At 40.7% G+C, this 5,927-nt stretch overlaps 1 pseudogene; it reads right to left on the reverse strand.

Annotated features, from left to right (window-relative positions):
• Nucleotides 1–2,089: 2,089 nt before the first annotated feature.
• LOC128833274 (U6 spliceosomal RNA) lies at nt 2,090–2,155 on the reverse strand (annotated as a pseudogene).
• Between the last annotated feature and the right edge of the window lie 3,772 nt (nt 2,156–5,927).

The following is a 5,927-nucleotide window of genomic DNA, read 5'->3' on the forward strand; positions in this document are numbered from 1 at the left end:
CAGAGGCTGCACTGGCACGTTTTGAATGAATTGGGGAAAAAACCTACTTCATATTTAATTTTCCTCATCCCCATCAAACATACTCATTCAAGATCAAATAAGATTTATCTTTTCTTAGTCTGCCCTGACAGGTTGAGATTTTCAAAGCAGTGTAAGTGGTTTAGACACATCTTCCATTCATTTTAATGGATGTTGTGTGTCTAAATTCTTGACACAGCCCTGAATAATCTAAGCCAGAGCTGTTATTTGATCTTGGGATCAAAATCATTGGCCTTTATGTTTAACTTTATAATTGTTTGAATGTGGTAATTCAGAATGGTGGCTAGTACCATCACATAACAGTTTTATGCTGTATTACCCTTTCAGTGGTTTCAAAGCAGACCTGATGCAATCTGATACTGATTCCATTCCCAAAATTAACATGATTTGGTAAGAAATCAACTCCACTTCTGGGTAAAACACTGAAAAGCTCTGAAAGTGAATTAACTGCCTATTTGACATCCAAAAATTTCTCAAGAAAGTTTCCCCTGGATTAAATATCCCACGTTTTCTGAATGGAAATGAGCAATATCAAGAGGAAGTTGAAGGAAATGCCGCTGTTGTACTAAATCAATTTGCTGCCTGAATCAGCTATACAGGAACTCAAGAATCTCCTTTAAGAGATTTCATAATCCCAGTTAAGTGACCTGGAAACATCCCAGCTAACCTGTTAACAACAGTTTGGGAAAGTGCTGAACTTATTCTCTCAATTGTCTTGTCAAATATTGTCTGTTGGATTGTGTGCACTTCATCAGCAGTATATACCACTGTGATCAGGGGATTACACTCAAGCAGAGTGAACTCTGCAAAATATCTTGCCAGAAGCTTATTTCTGTTCACCTGCTGAGGAACTTTAAGAGTATCATAAGACAGGGTGGGTCATCACCTTTAGATGTGCATACAACACTGGTGAGTTTAAGGTCACTACCTCCAGAACCTAAGAACTGGTACATAGGGTATATCTCAGTAGACCACATATCCCACGCTATGTTAAATTGACTCTCTCTTTTAAAAGGTTTTTATGTACATGGAACTGTATGAATAAGTAAAACAGAACATTAATCCCAACAACAGTATTGATAGGGGCCAGAAAAAAATGTTCTGTGGAATGTTTGAAAATTAGAAAAGTAACATTTTTCTACAGTTTCTCTTTCCTTTTCTCTCTGTCTTCTTTCCCCTCCACCCCCCCCCCCCCCATAAGAACACAAGAACAGCTATTCTGGGACAGACCAATAGTCCATCTAGCCCACTACCCTGAGTTTTGACAATGGCCAATGCCAGGTGCCCCAGAGGGAATGAACAGAACAGACTATCATCGAGTGATCCATCCCCTGTCATCCACTCCCAGCTTCTGGCAGTCAAGGGCTAGGGACACCTAGAGCATGGGGTTGCATCCCTGACCATGTTGGCTAATAGTCATTGATGGGCCTATCCTCTATGAATTTATCTAATTCTTTTTTTGCCCCAGCTATAGTTTTGGTCTTGACAGCATCCCTTGGCAACCAGTTCCACAGGCTGACTGTATGTTGTGTGAAGAAATATTTCCTTTTGTTTGTTTTAAACCTGCTGCCTATTAATTTCACTCTTTTTCAGACATCTGAACATGGATCCTGCCTTATCTTACCTAACCATCATGCATTCATTATGGGAAAACACTGTTTGTCCTATCCCTAATCCTGTACCCTTTTCCTTTAGTACACGATTAGCACCCCCAGACATCTTTCATTTATTTATACCCCAATGTGTCCAATGTCGTATCCCTATCAACAATAGTGCCTTCTAGGTTTCCTGGAAGCCTTTCTTCAAAATCTTAATCTTTCTGACCAGGAAAGAATTAACAATTTAGAGCTAACATGAAGTATTCTGTATCCCTCTCCCTTTGCCTATGATGACGATGTCTGTATTGTTTGCTTTCATTACATCCACATTTCATATCAATAAACTGCCTTGGTCAATTAAGATATTTTGTTTTCAAGTGTGGTAGCATAAAGGATCAGTTAGTGGCTGGAATTTTTGCTTGAGTGGTCTGGTCTCCCTTTAAAATACCACCTAAGATGTCACACATTTCACAAATTTGCATGTCATCCTTGCGCAGGGGCCATGCTAATCTTCTCTCCCAGGACAAGACAGAACAACAAAGAACAGAAGTGTAATCATTAATAGAAAGTGGTGGGGGAAGATATGGGCCCCTTACAAGGATAAGAAAAGGGTGAATAAATGCTCTTGATTCACTTTGGGAGTCTCTTTTCTTTCTTTACTTACCCTTTACACATGCACCTTCACCAACCTCTGCAGAAACCTGTAATCAGGAGATCTAGTCTCTCAGCACCACAAAGTACTGATTATTCCAAAGTAGATAGGAACTGATGTTCTCTACCTCAGTTGTGGTAAAGAACCATTCTACATTTTTGAGACCTCCATGTATAGTATAAAGGTAGGTTAACATTTAACATCTTCCTATGAAGGTTTTATGTAGTTATTTGAATGGTTGGATCTGAGGATATATGGAGATATACAATAGGAAAAGCAACAAGTTTCTCCCTTTTCAGATTTCAGCACTGTAAACCATCACCTAGGTACTGGCTCAGTGAATAATGCATTATTCTTCCCAGCTACAAGTGCTGAAGTCACAGACTAGTGCAAGTCATTCCCTATGTTTATTCCATTTTGCTTTTCACCTCAAGGACTGACAGGAATTGTTTTTGCTCCAAGAGATGTGAGAGACAGGACAAGAGTGGACATGAAGTCTTATTCATTCACCACACTAATCTACATTACCCGCTGGTTCGACAGGGAGCGATCAATCCAGCAGGGGTTGATTTATGGCATCTAGTCTAGATGTGATAAATCGACCACCGAGCACTCTCCCGTCGACTCTGGTACTCCACCGGAGCGAGAGGCACAGGTGGAGTCGACGGGAGAGCGTCAGCCGTTGACTTACCACAGTGAAGACACCACGGGAAGTAGATTTAAGTACGTTGGCTTCAGCTACATTATTCACATAGCTGAAGTTGCGTAACTTAAATTGATCCCACCCACGCCCCGCCACCAGTGTAAACCAGGCCTATGTACTTTTAAGTATCTATTCATAAGGAAACACTCAGCCCTGTGGAAATTTTTGGAGCTGAAAACATTATTTTCTGCAAAACACAAGTTTTTCTCTTCAGCCCCCTCCTCTTTCGTGTCATTTCCGTTCTGGGTGTTCATTATTTGCACTCAGCCTTTACTACAACTTTATCCATCCCCACTTATGGGGAGCAGGGGCTTTTATTGTGCAAACAGCATAGCTTACTGCAGTACTTTACCCAGGCCCAGCTGATCCCCTACATGTTACGTACAACCCCAATAAAATATGTAAGGCCAGTGCTTAGCTCATGCAATTGAATACTGTGTTGGGATATATCAGCCAATCATAGCTTTATATTCCATGGTAACAGGCAGCATATTACAGCTAAGAAAATACTAAAATTTTCTAAGACTAGAAAATAATAAAAACTAGAAATACTTACATTATTTTCACACTACTTGCCACAAATGCATAAGATCTAGAAACCCCAGCATAGCATTTACACAACCTGACCTGTGGAGTGGTTCATAACGTGTCATATTTTAGGAGGAGGAAAGAGTGTTTTCATCTTTACCATCAGTGCCCATTAACAGATAAAGTTGTTATCAGGGAGAATTATCAAATGATGAATAAACTTCCCAGGGATCAACAACCACAAAACCAAACCAGTGTCCGGTATTGTTCTGAGCACTCTCAGTGCTCATTGAAGATATTTCTTCAGAAAGAATGGAGGGTGCTAGAACTTCATGAAAGGAGGGAGCAAGCATGCGGGATTGGGCCCAAAATCTTGAATTCCTTTGACTCTATGAGGAATCCTCCTAATCTTTTTTTACAGCATCTTCTCTTGTACAAAACCATTCTGATCACTTAAAAAAGTGCACTGAGGATTTTACCCCTTCATAGTACTATCCTATACAAGATTTCTGTTCTATTTAGGTCCTTTATTCTATGCCCATTACCATTATGTCTGATCACTGTGTAATACTGGTATGTCGTACTGTGTAAAAATCAGAATGATATTCTTTCATGAGTTGTTATTAATAAGCCAATTGGGGGGAAAAATCAAGTAATGCAAATTCCAGTGAAAATAAATCCCCCTTTAAACCTTTCATGCCACAAGTACCTGTTTGTCAAGTATTACACAATCTTAGACCCTAAATAGCATGCATACAATCAGACTCACTGATGATGCTCACAATGACCTAGAAACACAAAATAAAGGGAAAAGAAGGAAAGTTGAAAAAAAAAATCCATTCCCAAGCCCTGTGTTCACCTCGGAGACCAGATTAATTTACTATGTCACACTGTTCTGAGGCGTTAGCTCAGGGCCCATATGCTCCTATGTTCTTTATGGCATCGAGGGAAGATCATCACTGGCGAGCTGGCAGAAAGTTCCACGCAGGTGCCTCAAACAGAAAGTGACATCACAACAGTTTGAAATGCAGGTAGTTCTGCTCTAAACAGTGACTATGCACAAATGGCCCTAACTCACTAAATGAAACTGCTCCTGTGGCCTGGTCTACACTGGAGGGGGGAGGAGGGGCTCAATCTAAGTTACACAACTTCAGCTATGTGAATAAAGTAGCTGAAGTTGACATACTTAGATCTACTTACTGCGGTGTCTTCACTCTGTAAATCGACTGCTGACATTTCCCCGTCGACCTGGCCTGTGCCTCTCTCTCCAGTGGAGTACCTGAGTCAACGGGAGAGCACTCGGTGGTCGATTTATCGCATCTTCACTAGACACAATAAATTGACCCCTGCTGAATCGATCACTCTGGAGGTAAATGTAGACATGCCCCTGAGTTCAGTCTGATCTGCTTACTTTAGTGACAACAATTAGTTTTTGCTACTTTTCACCCTTACTGGCCCTGTGATGCAGCAAAGCCAGTAGTCTTTCTCACACATCAACAGAATTGTTAATTAAGTTCTGCTCTACTCTGGAAAGTTGTACTGGTATAACTATTTCAGTTAGGGAGGTGATTTTTTACAAAAATTATTATGGCAATAAAAGCCCTGATGTGGACATAAGACCATACATAAGAATGGCCAACCTGGGTCAGACCAAGGTCCATCTAGCCCAGTATCCTGTCTTCCAACAGTGGCCAATACCAGGTACCCCAGAGGGAATGAACAGAACAGGTTATCAAGTAATCCAACCTCTGTCACCCATTCTTAGCTTCTGGCAAACAGAGGCTAAGGACACCATCGCTGCCCATCCTGGCTAATAGCCATTGATGGACCTATCCTCCATGAATTTATCTAGTTCTTTTTTGAACCCTGCCCTTTTGTTGCCCAGTCACCCAGATTTGTGAGATCCCTTCACAGTCTGCTTTGGACTTAACTATCTTGAATAATTTTATATCATCAGCAAATTTTTCCATCTCACTGTTTACTCCTTTTTCCAGATCATTTATGAATATGTTGAACAGCACTGGTCCCAGTACAGACCCCAGACTCTTCCTCATATTAGAACAGCTATACCAGTATACAAAACCTTTATATCAATATAACTGTATCCACACTGCAGGGAGGGTTGTATCACTTTAATTATACCAATATCTTTAAAGTGGTACAACTTTCTAGTGCAGACAAGGTCTAAGTTCCAAGTGTAAGGCCACATTTTGCCTTCAGTTATATCTGCCAGCTTCTTTGAGCCCCACGATATTTCCCCTTTGTCATGGTGTGACATCCTGTATTATGCCAGTAGTAAATTTCTAGGAAGGCAGCATCTCTCGATTTTCACCCCCGTCCCATGCAGCCAGATCACTTAAGGCCAAGATTTTGCCTAGATACTAAAAAAGGTTTTCCTTTCTAAACT

The sequence above is a fragment of the Malaclemys terrapin genome, chromosome 2, assembly GCF_027887155.1.
Source record: "Malaclemys terrapin pileata isolate rMalTer1 chromosome 2, rMalTer1.hap1, whole genome shotgun sequence".
NCBI lineage: Eukaryota > Metazoa > Chordata > Testudines > Emydidae > Malaclemys > Malaclemys terrapin.